The following is a 17,757-nucleotide window of genomic DNA, read 5'->3' as shown; positions in this document are numbered from 1 at the left end:
AATTAATAATCCCTTACTATCTTTTAAAAACAATGTTTTCAGTTCTAAAATCTTAAAACTAAGAGATTCCACATCAAAATTTAGATTTTTTTATTTTTTAAAATAAGATGATCCAGTCCCATTAGGCCTATGTTCTCACATGGTCACAAAACACTTTAGATGGGACATGGACCCTTCAATTTGCCATGCTCCTTACCACACCCTCTTGTATTATGCAGGAGGCACTGATCTGTGGTTCATTTAATATTTGGGTTTATCACTGGTCTAGGTCCAAGGAGGCTGAAAAGTATGGCAATGGCATTGAGGGAGAGAAAAGCCTGACCACCAGTATGAGCTGGGTCCCAGAAGATCAGGAAATGAGTCAGGGTGTAGGTTTTCATAGAATAGCAGCAACCCTTGGATCTTACCTATGCAGGGCTGTAGAGATGACAAGGGTAATGTAGGGCTGTAGAGATGACAAGGGTAACCAGAGATCTGGGCATTAGTCAATACGGTCTTGGAGTATTTGGTTGCTGTTCCTGCACAGAATTTGGTCCTGAGGACCTAGAGCCCCAAGCACAATCAGCCACCACTGAGGGGAATGAATCAGCCAACATATATCAAGTTTCAGTGCTTTTCCTAGGACTGTGGAAGTTACAACCTAAAGAAGGGCCTGAGAGCCATGAAAATTGATATAGAATTGTTAAGCCAGCTTTATCATATTTAACTCAATTTATAAATATAAAGAGAGCTATTTCTTGTCCCTTGAGTGCCACAGCCACGTACAATTTTAGGATGCCTGGAGAGAACCTGTATGTGGAGAAAAAGGCCTCTGTGTTCCCTCTGGAGGAAAGCTGAAAGGATGAGCTTTACGGAATTGTGGAAATGAATACTGGAGGAGAAGGCGTGCCTATCTCTAGCAAAATAATGAACCCACAGTTTCTTTTAACACAACTACTGCCATTCCTTAAATTAACAATGCCCATTTGCTTGCATCAGACTTCTGGAGCTCAGAATGCACTTTCCCATAGACAGCACATGTTCCTTGGTGTTTAGTCCACAGGCCAGACCGTAAGACCCATTATACGCTGGAAATAAATCCTAATGCTACCAATCTGTCACCTATAACAGACTTCCTTAGAAAATGTCAGCCCGGATTCTAACATGGAATACCTAGAACACATTTTCCCCAACCCTAGCAGTTCGGACACTGAGTTCTTCTACTCCATCCCTCAAACTCATTCCCTCTGGGCCCCGTCTGAAGCCACAAGTTTTCAGTGACAGCACTGGGTATATGCTAGAGGAGAAGGACCTTTTTTGGGTGAATGTTAAGAAATTGAGGCATGGGGATTCCTCTTAGGCCAGTGACAGCAAGACAAGCAGACCAGGAGGCTGGGCTGGAGCAAGGCAGGTAGGTACTCAGCTTTGGAGGTTCCCAGAAATTGAGGATAAGGGTGGGGACATGGTAGAATGTGTTGCCCTTCAGGAGTATGAATCTTTCATAAGTCAGCTGTCTGTGTGCCAGGTACTGTCAATATTCATTTTCCAACATCCTCTTGTCATACAATATATCAGCATAGCTCTCACATCTTATCATCCCATGACCTCTCCGGGCATTGCCAAGCCCAACGACATCTCTGGATAGGCTCTTGATGGCACGGTCACATTTAGATGAGACTTCACAACTGATCATTTTCTCCCACTCTTGCCCTTCTAAAATCCATCCCTTGCACAGGGACCACAATAGGCTTTCTGAAATACAAGTCTGATGATGTCATTCCTCTCTGTAAAATCGCCAATGATTTCTCATCCATCTTAGCATCAGGTCCCAAATCCAAACTCAGATCTATCGGGCTGCCCCCTGTGTAAGCTGCCGCCCCATCTCTGTCTGGCACACACCTGCTCAATCTTCAGGTCTCAGTTTACATGTCATTTTCTTTTCTTTTCTTTTTAAGATTTTATTTATATTACAGATACCACAAGTAGGCGAAGGCAAGCAGAAAGAGAGGGGGAAGCAGACTCCCTGCTGAGCAGAGAGCCTGATGTGGGGCTCGATCCCAGGACCCTGGGATCATGACCTGAGCCAAAAACAGAGGCTTAACCCACTGAGCCACCCAGGCGCCCCTACATGTCATTTTCTTATGAGGACCTTCCCTGACCATTTGTCCAGATTTAGTACCAGACTTCAAGCGCTCTTAACTCCTCTACTTCTTCTTCAGAGGACTGACCACAACTGTAATTATTTACACATTCAGGTACAACCCGTTCAGTTTTTTTCTGGGTCTCTCCTCTGCCAGGCTGTGAAATCCAGAAGCACATGAACCACATCTAGCACAGGGTTTTCTGGTCTATAAGACACACTCACCAAATGATTGCATAAAGAGCCTCTGTGCCATGCATTTTTACCTTTTATGTCATAAAGCATGTTACTCTCCAGTCTGAAGGGCCATTCACGATGTGATAAGAAGTGTTTGGTTAGAGGGCAGGGCAAGTTAGAATTGGGGTTCAAGGTCTGAATTCCCTGGGTTTGAAATCTTACTCATCATGTGATGTTGGGGGAGAACTTCTCCATGCCTGTTTCCTCATCTATCAAAAAAGACAAGGGAAAAGACAGTAAGGGCACCTACTTCATAGGGCAGTGTGATAGCTGCGTTATGGCATGTAGTGTGTTTATTAGAACGGGGCCTGGTGCTTGGTGAGTATGTGAAAGATATTAACTATTCCTCTTCTTTGCTCCTAATACTATGAAAACTAGGTATTGTGTTATTATCTCCGCTTTGTCAAATGAAGAAACTAGAAGCATAAAAAAGACTTTAACGTCAATAACTTGTTTAAATAAATCCTTCGTATCATTTTTATATGCAGAAAAAAAAACTAAAAAGAACGAAAGGAATGAATGGTCTCATGTTTTGAGACTTGAGATTTGGAGGATGTTGGGGCTTGGCAAGATGAAGAGAATGAATCAAAGATAAAAGGAAGCGTGAAGGCAGTTTCAGGCCCAGGACTAAGCCCTCTCTTCTATGCACTGATAGGATGAAACTTAGCATGTCCGTAAAAAGCCGAGATGGGGAATGTGGAAGGGAGAGGGTGAGTCAATGGAGCCTGACTCAGAGCAGCATCTTCAGGCTGCAGGAGGAAGTCAGAGCTCCAGCTCCGCAAGCCCTTCCAGAGCTGCTCAGGAACTCTGCCAGTTATCTCCAAGGGCATCACTCCTTAAACTGAATTCATTTGAATTTAAAAACAAAAACCAAAAAAAAAAAAACCCATAAAAAAACTATGCCATGCATCTCATGTGAGAGGGAGCAAATGCCAAAAACCAAAACCAAACAAACAACAAAAGAAAACAAAACAAAATCAAGCAAAAACGATGTGAATCGCGTATGGACAATTGTCCTAGAGGGAGGTGATTCATGTATCGGACATTTTAAAAGACACCTGGCAAGGACAGGAATTCCTGGCAGCCCACTTGTAATGGTACCAAACTAGAAACAACCCAATGTCCATCTGCAGTAGAGTGGATGTATTAACTGCGGTACTGTCACAAAATAAAATACTCTCTAAAAATATGAACGAATGAGCCACACCTGCACTCTAAAATAGGGGTGAAAGTCACAAATATTGGGGGAGGGGAACCCAAAACAGAACTACAATCTGATATCATCTGTTATGCAAATTCAAAACCAGGTAATTCCCATCTATACCAGCGTGAGATGTCAGGACCATGTGATCCCTGAAGGAAGGTAGTGGCTGGAACACCAAAGGGCAGGGGTCGGGGAGGGGGGGGAGATTTCCTTCCATTTCTGTTACTCAGATATGTTCATTCTGTGAAAGTTTAGTAACATGTACTTATTTTTTGTGCACTGTTCTGACCATATGCTATATTTCAGTCCACCCTTCATTTCCTCACCTTCCATGATTGGGGTCAAGTTAGTCCTGGGGTCAATAGATAGTCTCAGAGTTCCGGATAACCAGAAGCTTGGAGACGTACGAAAGAGGATGCTTGCCAATTGTGAAGCCATTTTGCGTAGAGCTCGTGTTTCTGTTGTGCTGGTTCTGAGTCCTGGGTCACTGCCTTGGCCTCACTGAATTTTACATCTTGGTTTTTCTTCTTGTCCTCTGATCCCGTCACAGGGTCTTGCAGTCCTCTTTCTACTCAAACATTCTCCACAGTAACCAGTGCCATGTGGGGCTTACCTGAGAGGTGTGTGACCGAGCCATATTCCATTTCTACACATGTGTTCCCTCAGTTGTCTGGGGTTCGCGTATCCATTCCCTTCACTTTCAGTCAAAACCCCAAGAAGCTGTGAGACAGCGGGGCAGGAAGCTTCACCAGCTTGAGCTGCCTGGTTAGAAATTTCTCCTGTGAGACCTGATACGGGGGAGACTCGGGAGTTTCAGCTTCTAGACACATGGTGGGAGATGTTCCAAGTACCACAGGAGGACTCTTGATGTGCCTGGCAGGGCAGGGAAGGAGGGAGAAGCCTTTCCGAAATGTGAGCCTCCCAGGCTGGGTTACAACGAGGCCTGTGCGTGGATGGGCTTGGCACGGGCAAGACTGAGAATTCTTTTTCGGAAACTGCGGCAGGCATATTCAGACATTTTGAAAACACAAGACACGGCCTTCCAGGTTTTCCAGAGGTGATGTGGCGGGTCTGGACCGGACACCGCTCCGTTACAGCAAGGCCGCGCGGCTGGGATGGCACATGGCCCCGGCCAGGCCAGCCTGTCTCTGGGCGGGTCAGCTGGCCTGCAGAAAACAACAGGCCTCAACGTGACAGTTCCCACATTCTGCAGACTTGAAAGGGAAATCCTCTGGCCTCTGACTGGGCTCCTGGGGCTCAGCCCTGGCCTTGCCTGAGACCACAGGAGGAAGAACAATAAGGAAAAGGGGCCTGTTGCTGTCCCTGGCTCTTCAGGTGATCAGACACATCTTCACTCCTGCCAGGGCTCTGCAGCCTTGTTCCTCCTTGTTCCTCCAAGTGCCCTCACTGCCTCTGCTGAGCGATGCCACAGAAACCCAGCCCAGCCTCTGCCTACTTCTCCCCACTCACCCTCACCTCACCCCCACCTACTTCCGTGCACATCCCAGCACGGGGCTTCCTGACGCTCACAAGCGCTCCAGCGTCTGCCCCCAAGGCTGCCAGTCCTGTAAAAAATCCCCGCACCTATCCCTTCTCCGCTCCATGCTCTCACGCTTCTCTTCTGCCTTCTCAGACTCTCTCTGTGATTTTCTTTCCCCTTTCTGCAAAGGCAGGGTGCAGAGGAAGGCCAGCAGGGGGCCCAGGGCCCTGGAGCTGACTCAGGAGACAGAGGAGCGTTTTGGGTTTTGCCCCTGATGTGCGTGACCTCGGGCAAGTGGGACAGACTCTTCTCTGGGTATGAGTTTTCTCCTGTGCGGATGGGGCTGGGGGACCCAGGCCAGAAATCCCTGTGTTGTGCCAGGAGGGGTGCCATGGGCAATACAAGGTAGAAGATAGTTCTGGTTCGAATAAACCTACTGAGTAACACACATATGCAGATAGATGGAAGGATGGATGGATAGATACACAGATAAATTAATGGGGGAAGAAAATTGTAAAAGAGTAACCCTATTCACCACTGAACCCAATAAAAGTCGGAGACACTGAATCGCAATCCCCCTTTCCCTGAATTCACCTTAATTGGTCCTTGTGATCAGGTGTGACTCTCCACCCTATTTTTTCACAACTGAGTGAAATGAGGAAGTTCTTTGAAGCTGGTTTTTCTTCTGCTGCCACGAAGGTCCACATAACTGCCGGTTCCCGTTTGCGGTGAAAATGGTCTTAACCAGATGAATGAAAGGTACAAGATACACAACACAATCAGAGCGCCCCTCCTCTAACCGGAGCTCACGCTGACCCACTGAACTACCACGCACCTCTTGCTTGTTAAAGGATATTCCCTCCATGTCCTCACTCCTTCTAGTCAGCCTCCCCTTCCCTTTTCAACAACTGGCCGGCTTATCCAAGACCTAGGCTGCTTCACTGTGTTTTGAAAACAAATGAGAAATTGCCTTTCAGTTTTTCCAGAGGTGACAAAGTCCAACATGAGCTAACTATGTCCAGTGGCAGTATGGGTGGGTGGCTTTTTGGTTTTGTTTTGTTTTCTTTTTGAACATATCAACAAACATGGAAGCTTGCCTTGGTGTTGGCTGCAGAGAGCTCTCAGGAACTAGTACATGAATCTGCTCTGTTCCTGGAAGATGTCTAAGGATCTGCAGTTGGGCTACAAAATGGTAGCAATGTGGTGTTTTAAAGAGCCCAAGAAGAGCCAGATGTCCTGACTGACCAGCACCCTGCCCAGCCTCACCGGCTGCAGATTCGCCTCGGGTAACACAACCGACCAACAGTGCCTTTGCTCAGAGGCAACGTGAAATGATTTGTTCCCTTTTGGCTGTGTCAGTTCTGCAAACCAGATAGCAGAGGCTACAAGCTCAGGAGAGCCTGCCTTTCTGGAACACCATTTGTTTGGACAGGACAGGCCAGTAAGGCTTTTCATCTCTTTAAACCTCTCGGGGTTGAGGGGGCGGGGTGAGGTAGGGGGGGTATATTTGAGGAATTCCTTTTTTTCAAAGATTTTTTTTTTTTTTTTTTTGCCCCTTCCAACATTTTGTTTAAGAGAAAATGAGATGTCTATCTTCTGTTTCCTTATTTTTTTTCAGGAAAGCAAAGGGTTGTTGACTTCCTCCCTCTCCCCTCCCTTCCTTCCTTCTTCCCGAAGGTACTCATCTGAGAAAAAGAGAACGAAGTATTGTTCCTGTTCTCTTTCTTAAGTCATTTGAAACATTGTCCCTGCGAGTTCTTTAAGTTCCCTGCAATCTGTACACAAGAGAAAGAGGGAGAGAGAGAGGGAGAGAGACAGAGAGAGCAAGGGATCAGGTAAAGCACGGGGGCTGCTGCAGCCATTCAGACTCAGGAGCTGGTAAGTTACCCATGCAATCATTTCTACTTCCATTTCAATGTCCTTGGGATGGATACTGCTGTGGGCACCTCCAACAGAAAATGCCTTGCTGGGTATAATCCTTAATCAAAAGGTATGACTGATGGATGGCCCAGAATTTAAGCTTATATATATATATTTTTTAAGAGGATACAGATGCTTTGCAGAGCTGAGGCCGGCAGAACTGGAAATAAAATTGCACTGGGGCTAAGGAGGACAGTGTTTTAGACCTGATTTTGGGTACAGATAGCGTGGCTGGGCTAGCTTGGAGCCACTGGAGTGTGTGATGTGTCTTACTGGAGGGTTCAGTGTTCCTCAGTGCTATGTCCTGGGAAACTTTTGAGGGGGTCTGCTAAGCTGTGGTTTGCGCTAGGGCTTTTGTTACTTGTTGTCTGGATTGAGGGTGGCCTTCTCTTGTTCTTTTCTTTCCATTCAAGAACACTCTTCCCCCCAAAAGAATGTTAAGTTATAACTGTTATTCTGCATCACTGAGGCTGGAGGAAAAAGAAACGAATGTCACTTTGAATTGTACCACATGCTTATGTGTTCAGTTCCCACATGTGGACTGAGCGTAAATGTATTACCCCTGTCAATGGAAGATATCACCTGCCACAGGAAAGAAGGCAAAGATTTGGGGGGCATATAGCTTTAGTTTTGGAAAACAACATGTGGCTAGAATAGGATTAAGATTGATCTTTTCTGACAGGAGGAGCAAAAAACTAAGCTACAGACGCGATCGAAAAATACTCACCCAGCTCCTGGTTTTCCAAGCACCAGATAGAACAGAGCAAACTGGTCAAGCTTATGCAGACAGCTAGTTTTGAAAAGTCTAACTTGCTTCACTTAAACTTGTCAGAAAGGATAATGTTACCAAGAACTCATCATGGCAAGCCATGAGGGAGTCAAGAGCACACTGTCAAAAATAGGCCAGCAAGGTCACTCGGAAAGACTTTGTATAATTACTAATATTAGCCATTTAATTCAGAGAGGTGTTGAGTGGATGAAAGACAAAGATCATGCAGTTTTTGGAATATTCATTTCTATAAAACTTAGGGAAAGAACCTAGAAAGTGAAGAGTACACTAAAAACAACCAGTCTCTCATTTACAGATTAATTTGGCCAGACTGCACATGAACTACAGCCCAGTAATTAATCTTTACTCAGAACTGAGCCATCATCTTAATGAGACTCAGAAAATGTGCTGCCACCAAGCTGTAATGGACGTTTTGTTCCATTAGTGAGATTTCTTTTTTCTTCTCCTTTTTTCAAGAGGCTTTCCTTATGAGCACTGTAAAATGAGCAATGTAAAACAAGCTTGATTAGCGTTTGCCTGCTTCGGGATGCAAAATTATTCTAATAACACTTGAAAGGGGCTTCCAGCCACCACCCCATTTCATAGATCTTTGGGGTCAAAGGCTAGCCAGGACATACCGACTTGGGCATTTTGCACCTTTTGTCAGCAACTGTGACCCCAGGAGAAGACTCTGTGTTGTGATCTCGACTCGCTTCTTTCGGTTTCATTTTTTCTTGATAACATACTTAATTTTGTGCTTAATTAGAACAACATAGAATGTTCTGCAGTTTGGTTATTGAATAAAAGCATCAGATGCAATACAGTATGACAAAAAATGATGGCAGGGTCACCCTGTCTGAAGACAAGCAAGGTAAAATGTGGGTATGATGCCAAAGGCGCAGAAAACAGCCACACTTCTAGCATGCATCTTCACTGTGGCCTGAGGTTAAGGAGCTCGGGATATGTTCTCTTCTTTAGAAGAAAAAATATGGATTATTTCCATTTAAGTTGTTAATCCAGTGCAATGAGAATATTAGTTTGATGTTGGGGGAAAATTTCATCTACATAAAGAGAAAAGCCATTTAGTCTAGTTGCTACCAATCTGTCTCCACTCAACTCCAGGGAGTTGGTGCTTATGGAAACTTCCACTGTGTGATTCTTCTTTGGGGTCATCGGAGGCTCTTTTGTGATATCATCAGGGGAACTCCTGCTCAGAATGATTCAGAATTTGATGCAAAGAAGATTTTGTTAATTTATTTGGGTCAAAACTGTGCATCTAATTACAAATTTGTCAAATAAGTGTTAAATTATGTTAGGATGTGTCCTGTAGGTTTTCGTGCTGCAATGTGAATCAAATTAGAGCCTCAAAAGCACGGACTTTGTTGTCCTACAAATTTGGGTTTGAATTCCAGCTTTGTCACTTGCTGACTATGGACCGGACTTAGGACAGGTTGTTCACCCCCCTAAGCCTCAGTTTCCTTAAGTATAAACTTGCATCCATGTAATAGACTTGTGAGGATTAAATAAGATTATGTATGTAATGCAATCAACCGTGGCAATTATGGACAACGCATGGCAAGGAGCGGGCAAGTAGCGGGTCAATCAATACCACCTGTAATTTTTTAAATTTTCATATATTACTTAAGGGTACTGTATTTTTGAAGATGTGGTGAATAGAACACTTCTTCCATAATCTGTCGTCATTATCTTTGGTCAATACTGTGACAAGGATCTATCAGAACAAAATTCCTCTTCGCAGCTTTAGAGTTGGGCCCACATTTAGTGAAGGTATCTTGAACCCCAAATTCTTGTAAGATAAAGGAAGACAGAGCTGAATGTTTTGATGTTCATTTCCGCTCATGGCAGAAACACCAGATTTAACCCCATTAAAATGCCGGCTTTGTTCAGCAGAGCTTGATGCAGGGGAAAGGTTGCCCTGGAATAAAAGTTTTCAGCTTAGATGAGTGTTAGAAGAGACTGCAATTATACTGTAGATGTTCTATTCTCCTTTTCACCTACTTCCCTAAACCGTTGATCTCTGTGTGGTTGGTGACCTTTTCCCTGGCCATGGAGGGCTGGAGACACGTTTTTTTGGAGACCATCGTGGCAGTACCATGACTCAGCCACAGAGAAAGGACTTGAAATGACATGTTGTCTCCCTACTGAGGGCGGCACCCTTGGTGATCTCTCTCCCTAAACATTTTCGTAAAGAGCTACTTAACTTCACGTGGATAATAAGAACACCATTATCACCCTAGTGTGCGTCGGTGGCTGGAGGTGGGTGGGGGGTGTGGTTCATCCAACTGCTGTTTTTCTCTCACTTTAAACTTTAATACATACATGCTGATTAATTTGCCAAGTAATAAAGATACTTGAGCTTAGGTCTTGGTTAAACCTCCCTCTCTACTTTCCCAAAGAAAACGTACAACCACAGCAACGACCAGAAATCTGTCACTTATAACGCGAAACTTTAAGATTCTTTTGTTGGATTTCTGATACAGTAAAGACTTGTTTGAACAACTTAATCTTTGGAGAGCCACCTGAGGTTGGGGTGTTCTACATACTGCGCAAAAGGTACCTTCAAATGTGACTTCAGTAATGGAACAAGGAGCAAACTAGGAGTCACAGCACTTGGGTTCTGTTCTCGTCTGACCTCCACCATTCCCTGTATGTGGGACCTGGAAGGTTTCTTTACTTGCTTGGACCTCAGTTTTCTTGTCTCCAAAATGATGGAATCAAACAAAATCGGTGATTCTCAGGGTGGTCTGTGTGGGTTCAGTGTGCATCAGAATTTACCGGGGTGCTTGTTTACACTCTTCTTCCCTGCCCACTGCAGTGGGTGATCTGTGAGATATGATACCAACATCCTATGATTTTCTAAACAAATGGTAAGTGTCTTGTTCTGTTTTCTTCAGGATTGCACTGACATTAAATAAAAATGTATCTTTTAAGTGGAATTCCTTTTAAGTGGGATTCCTATTTGGCATCACATATTTTTTCCAGAAATTAGTTTTCAATTGATCAATTGTAATTCTAGAAGCTGTTAGTCTTATAAAGTAAGAAATATGCTAGCCAAACAATCTGTTGAGACTAATCAGAGTTCTATAACCATATATAAATCACAAAGAGAGCAATTGCTTAGGTGTATAAATACTATAATATTGCATGCATAGCATTTTTTGATTTATGCATTTCTATAATATTTTCCTCTTACAGTGAGCATGCATTGTATATTTAGTCAAGAAAAACAGACACTAAATTTTTCTATTCAAGTTTTAAAAATTATTCTTAGTTTCAATCTCATAGACTTTTTGATTTGTTTTTGCGTTTTGAAAGTGTGTGCTTGCCGAGCTTATTTCAGACATCAGATCCTCGTCCCTAAGTTAGTGGTGACATGGAAAGGCAAAAGAATGATACTGGTGTTTGAAAAACCAGCACATGCAAGCCATGTTAAATCTGCTTTAATTATAAGGAAAACCTGCAACTTAAAGAAGAAATTGTTCTGATTTTCTTGATTTTGTTTCTACCTACATCACTCAATTTTTTTCTAAGTTTATACCTAATAAAGTGGAGTAGCAAGGGATGCAGGTCTCCATCTGATAGGAACAGAGAGACAGGAGAGACACAACAGCACTCTTAGAAGCAGCTAGCCTAATAATGGCTGCTCACTTTTGACCATTCAATAACAAATACTTTGGGGGAAAAACAAAGACATTCAGATAAAGGAATAAGAACATGTCTTCATCAGGAGATACGTGTAAGATAGGAGTTCACCAGAAAATAGACATCATGAGTATAGGGACCTCACCTGTTCACTGCGATGTGCTCAGGGCCTAGAAAAACACACGGCATCTAACAGCTGCACAATAAATATTTGTTGAATAGATAACTTAATACTTAAATGGGCTATAGAGTGAAATATGCTATGTTTACATAAAGCCAAATGCAGTGGCTAGTAAGTAAAAAAAGTTCACCAAACTTTTTTAGGGTCTAGGCGATGGCAAACTGCCAGCCTGACATATTTCTTCCCGGCCTCAACTGACTGCAATTATGGCTTGTTCCACCATTATGTATGTGGCGCTGCTATACTTATGTGTATTAAGGTGTCATCTCAGCAAGGACCCCACCTACTCGCTCGTGGGAGATCAACATTTCTCAGATCCACAAAGAAGACTGTCGGTCGCATTTTATTTTCCATTTGTTTTCTGGGCAGATGATGGGTTAGCAAATTGTTTTTGGAGAAAGAAAGAGAGAGAGAGATGGTTTGTTTTTCCTTGGCTGGAAGAGCTGGGGGCCAGAATTAGCCTTGTAGGAAATGCTCAGGGCTCTCTGTTTTTTTTATAGGCAGGGTTGTAAATTCAAGTAAAGGGATGTCACTCGGGCTGAGTTTACACAAACATGAAGGGGTGAATTCAGGAAGGGAAATGTGATCTCCTTGGGGTGCACAATACCCTTTCCTTTATATAAGCAGGCAGTAGAGATGATCAAATGGACCAACACAGGATAGAGACATATCTGTACTTTTTTGGCCAATTTAAAGTGTAAATATAAGTATAACAACAACAAGGGGCTCATGAGGTCTAAGGTTTCTGTCATTTGCAGTAGGAACTGAAAAATCTCTTTCTGTTCACACTGATAAAGCCAAGGACCAGAGCACACAAAGGCAATTTTGACCCATGCTATTTTTCTGTAATGTTACGGCCTCACTTAGACCTCATTCTATGATGGCCACAGGTTAAAATGGCAGAATGAGCACCACCGTCACCCCCTACCACCAACGGCAACATTTAGAGAGGAGTCATTTCCAAGTTTGGAGCCTGCTAAGAACTGTATATACATCATTTCACCTCACCTTCCCATTCTAAGAAGTTAGTGCTTTGTTGCTCTCAATTCAGAAATGAGGAAAGACAACCACCTTGTTTAACAGATAAATTAGAGAAAGTAAGTGATTTACTCAAGGTCACTAAATTGACATTGCTTGTGTCGGGTTTCTCATCAAGGAGAAAAAGTTATCTGCAGCTAATAATATTTTTAAAAAATTAAGTTTCCCTGAAGGTCATGCTCCTCATCAATAGCATGGCATCGCCTGGGAGTCTGTTAAAGCACAACCCCCAGCTCCATCCCAGACCTCTTGAATCTGAATCAGTATCTTAACATGACCTCCATGGGATTAAGATACACATTCAAGTTTGAGCAGCACTACATTAGGGGTTTGGCCTATTGTATATGGAGTGATTTCAGAATGTAGGTCCCTGTTCAAAAGAGTTACAAAAGCCATTTGTTAACCTTGACTTTATTGAGACAACAGAACTCCTTCCTGGAGAGTGATTACAGTGGTTATTGGACAAGTCTTGAGTCTATGCAACTCTCGGCTACATTAGGCATGATTTTTATGGTCACACCAAGCAGGTCAGCTCCACATCAAGGGACCCTGATAATCTCAAAGAGATAGGTCTGGGGTATTGTTTTTCAAGTGGGTTCTGAGCACCAAACATCAGAATCACCTGGCACAGATTTCTAGGCCTTCCCCAAATCTAATGAAGCTGGGAAGGGGGCCAACGGTCTGCCTATTCCATAAGCTACTAGCTCAGGATAAGGAAGTCCCATGAGGAGTAGTTGGGGTGACATCAGCCCCCAAAGAAAGGCAGCTTTTCAGCAGCTTGAAAAAAATTTTTTTTAAAGAAACCATACCAGAGAGAGTAAGCTCAGAGTGCTTCCAGGAAGAAGAGGTGTTCTACCAGCTTCTTCCATTGACTGCTGGAGAATGGGGACAAGAAACCCTGCTACCTGCCTTGAGTCTGCCTCAGGGAAAAGGATGGGGGCCTCTGGGGTCTCCAGCATCCCTGCCAAGGAGCAGATGCCAACACACACACCTCACTCTGCCCAGTTAGAAAACTTCATGGAAAGAATCCTTCAAGTTTCCTTTTCATGGGGACTCACCGTTCTGTCTTGGAACAGAAATCAAGAGGGGGTATTGTTGGAGGGGTGGGGAAAGGAAGCAGGGCCGGAAGAGAGTGAGGGAGAGGACCGGAATAGCCTCTGGTTTGCTTCGTCCAGGCCTCTGCCTGGATGGAGATGGTGGCTTCTCCCCCTTAATCAAGGCCCTCTGGCCTTCTTCCACAGGAAGTGCAGGGAGACGGAGAACTTCACGTTTTCAGCTCTGTTTTATGGAACACCCACCGCAGTACACCACCACTTTGTTTCTGGCTGTTTTTCTAGTTCAGGCAGCTTTCTTCCCCACAGCACAGTGGATCCTCCCACCCCCAGTAAATGCCCCCTCCACTGGAGGATTTTTTCAGTCAAGAAAGAAAGAAAGAGATCTTCCAGCATTATCATATATGTGTGTGTGTGTGTGTGTGTGTGTATATATTTTTTTTACTAAATATATACATATAATAAAAATATAGAAATACATATGATATACTAAATATATATATCCAGGTGCTAATGAGAACAATTTTAAGGTGTTAATGAGAACAATGCTTAATCTATCAAGACGGGCTTCCTGAAATACTAGACCTTGAACTTTTAGGGTGAGCAACATTCAAAAAGTTCCACACAGTTACTCCTAGGTATGTGCAGAATCTCTCCTTCTACCAGGTTTTTTTCAGAGAGGTGGGTAAGGAGGGACTATTTGGAGCACCATCTTTTCTGATGCTCAGGAGACATCTAGTAATGCAGTAAGCAAGTCAGTGTTTCCTCCGACTTCGTCCGCAGTGTTCCTGCCACCCAGTCCAAACTCAGCACAATGACCCATCTCTGGCTCTGTCTAGGTCCCCAGGGGGGAGAGTTCTTATCTCCTGACTATAGCCCAGGCCCCAGGTTTGAGTAGCCATGCTGGAGAGGAGTGGAAAGCCCAGTTTGGGGACATGGTATAGCCTAGTACTGTGTCATTTTGAAGAAGGAAATCCTATCTAGTGTGTCTTTACAACCTCTAAGGGCGCAGACCCCCCACTCTTTACAATGGCTTACATTGGCTCCTTTGTGTTCCTTCTGATCCTTCTAGGGGAGGAATTTTGGCATTACATATTAATCCATGAAGCTGGGAAGGACCTTGAACCATGAGCACATCCCATTGCAGAATGATTAGAACATAAAGTGACAGACTTGTTTTCTCGACCACTATGGATTTTGGGGTGGGGAGATGGGGGGTTTGGTTTACTTAACAAAGTGCTACTTCTTCTGCTTATGGTACAGAGGATTACACACATGTGTATAAACATACACACAGAGAGACACATAGCCTATCCCAAATCATTGTTCTAGAAGGAAACCACAGATTAGTACCAATTTATTTATTTGACTCAAAAATGTAGTTATCTCATTATTAATCCCCTAGACTTCCAAACAGACCTACTATCCCAATTATATTTTCCTAATAGGAGTATTAGAAAGAGTTTGAATTTTGTTAGCTAGTAACAGCAGGAGAGAAGTTGAGAAAGGACCAAGTGTTAATACAAACAATTCTTAAAAGTTTTCATTCACTAATTGTCATTTTGAAGATACAAGGAACACAGGACAGAAGTAGTCAGAGAATAGAGGACTGAGTATGCTTATTAACACATGAATAGATGGCAGATCAGTATGCCCAAATGCATATGGAAATTTAGTATATGACAAAAACAGCATTATGTTATCAGAGGGGAATGCTGAATCAAAAATTGGAACATTAAAAATAAGAAAAAATGAGAGATTCATTTTTTGAATCTCAGAGTAGGGAATATCTGGTTTTACCAAGAAGCTTTAACATTTATTATACATTTTATCACTTAAAATAAAGGGCTTCTATAGGGCTAAAACTCAGTTAATAAGATCGAAAGACAAACACAAAACTGGGGGAAACTTACAATGTGTATCACAAGGAACTTAATATCACAAGAAAGGGGCAAATGACATGAACTACATTTCACAGAAAATGAAATATAGTCGGCTCTAAAATTTACGAAAGATACTTATCCTACTTCCTAATAAGAATATATAAATTAAAACTAGGAGATACTATTTTTTACCTGCTTGATGAAACAAAAGATGAAACATTTATCAGCATATTTGTTTCTGGGGATTTGGAGAGTATTGTCATGCATCTGATGCAATAGTGAGCTAGCAAAACTTACTGTAGGGAGCAATTTGGTAATGTCTATCAAAATGTAAAACTGACTTCTCTTGGAATTAACTCTACAATATACATATAAGATGCAAAAAGACATTCCTACAATGCAACATATTTGCCACAGCATTATTTGAAATAGGGAGAAAGGAGTTTAAGAAGCATAACTGTGCATTAATAAGGGACTGATTAAATTAAGCCCAGTATGGCTCTAGAATGGAGTATTATGCGGCCCTAAAAATGAATGAATAGAATAAAGTCCAGGAATGGATTCTAGGTATACACTCAACTGTGACAAAGGTGTAAAGGTAATGCAATGAAGGAAAGACAATCTTTGAAACAAATGGCACTGGAAAAACTGCATATCTATATGCAAAAGAAAGCCTGACCTTAGGCTCTTACTTCAAACCACACACATACATTAACTAAGAGTAGATCATAGACTTAAATGTAAGAGTTAAGATTATAAAAAATTTTTAAAGGAAATGTAGGAGAAAATCTTTGTAACCATGGTTAGTCAGTGATTTCTTAGTTATGACATAAAATGCACAAACAATACATGAAAAAATTGATAAATTGGACTTTGTCAAAATCACAAACTTTTGCTATTTTTTAAAAAAAGACACCATTAGAAAAATAAAACAAGTGAGAAGAAAATAGAGCTGATAAAGCCCTTGTTTCCAGAATATATAAAGAACACTTAACTCAAGAATAGGACAAACAACCCAATTAAAAGCTGGGTGAATATTTTGAATAGATACTTAACCCCAGAAGATACATAAAGAGCAAATAAACACATGAAAAGATATGTAATAGCAATAAAGAAAATGCAAATTAGAACCATAATGAGCTATAATTACATATCCAGTAAAATGTCTCGAACCAAAAAGACTAAAAATACCAAATGTTCTTGAGGATGTGCAGAAAGTAGACTCTTATCCACTGTGGGTTAAGACAGGTGGGAATGTGACAGGGTACTGCTAGTTGGGGAAACAGTTTGGCAGTTTCTCAAATAGTTAAATCTATACTTACCATGCAACCCAGCAATTCTACTTCTGGGCAACTACCCACTAATAAAGAAATCACATGTCCATATAAAAGACTCACACACAAATGTTCACAGCATCCTTATTCATTTGACCCAAACTGGAAACAATTCAAAGGTCAATCAGTTGGTGAGTAGAGAAACAAAAGGTGGTAGATGTAGTGGGGTACCTCCCAGCCATAAAAAGGGACTACTGCTTTGTGCAATGACGTGGTGAATGTCAAAAACTGCTTGCTAAGGAAAAGAAACCAGACGCAATAGAATTTAAGGAGCCAGATGTAGAACAAACATTGAATGATTTCATTTATTTGAAATTTTGAAAAACCCAAAAATCTAGAAAGAGGAGAAAGTAGCTGAGTGGCTGACAGGGGCTAGAAGTGGAAGCTGGAAGTGACTGCAAATGAACATCATGGAACTTTCTGGAAGTAATGAAATTATTCCAAAAGTGGGGTTTGGTAATGATTGTACAACTATATAAATTTTCTAAAACTCATCACACTGACACTTAGAAATGTATGCATTTTATATTATGTAAATTATACCTCAATAAAACTGTCAAATTTGCGAAAGAAAATGTGAGGAAGTTCTATACATTGTAATAATGGAGCAACCTCTAACCTGTACACCTGCCAGTATACATAATGCTACCACTTTTATGTAAAAAAAAAAACAAAAGTATATTTTTGGTATGCAGAGAATATCTCTAAAAAGATACAATCCTCCTGCTAATACAATTTGCCCTTGGGAACAAAACAGATGAATATAGGGGAAGGGAAGGAAAAATAAAATAAGAGGAAAACAGAGAGGGAGAGGCTCTGAACTCTAGGAAAGAGACTGAGGGTTGCTGGAGGGGAGGGGGGCAGGGTAGAAGAATGG

At 42.2% G+C, this 17,757-nt stretch overlaps 1 protein-coding gene across 2 annotated transcripts in view; it reads left to right on the top strand.

Annotated features, from left to right (window-relative positions):
* Positions 1-6,793: 6,793 nt before the first annotated feature.
* The window catches only part of ZNF366 (zinc finger protein 366), a 66,521-nt gene continuing 55,557 nt past the window's right edge, over positions 6,794-17,757 (top strand). For both annotated transcript variants that reach the window (XM_059418040.1, XM_059418039.1), the window contains exon 1: positions 6,794-6,918. The gene's annotated coding sequence lies outside the window, so the exon portion shown is untranslated. The remainder of the gene's footprint in view (positions 6,919-17,757) is intronic.

This window comes from Mustela nigripes, chromosome 12 (genome assembly GCF_022355385.1).
Source record: "Mustela nigripes isolate SB6536 chromosome 12, MUSNIG.SB6536, whole genome shotgun sequence".
NCBI lineage: Eukaryota > Metazoa > Chordata > Mammalia > Carnivora > Mustelidae > Mustela > Mustela nigripes.
The sequence above is the reverse complement of the archived record's forward strand: the minus strand, read 5'-3'. Positions and strand labels throughout refer to the sequence as shown.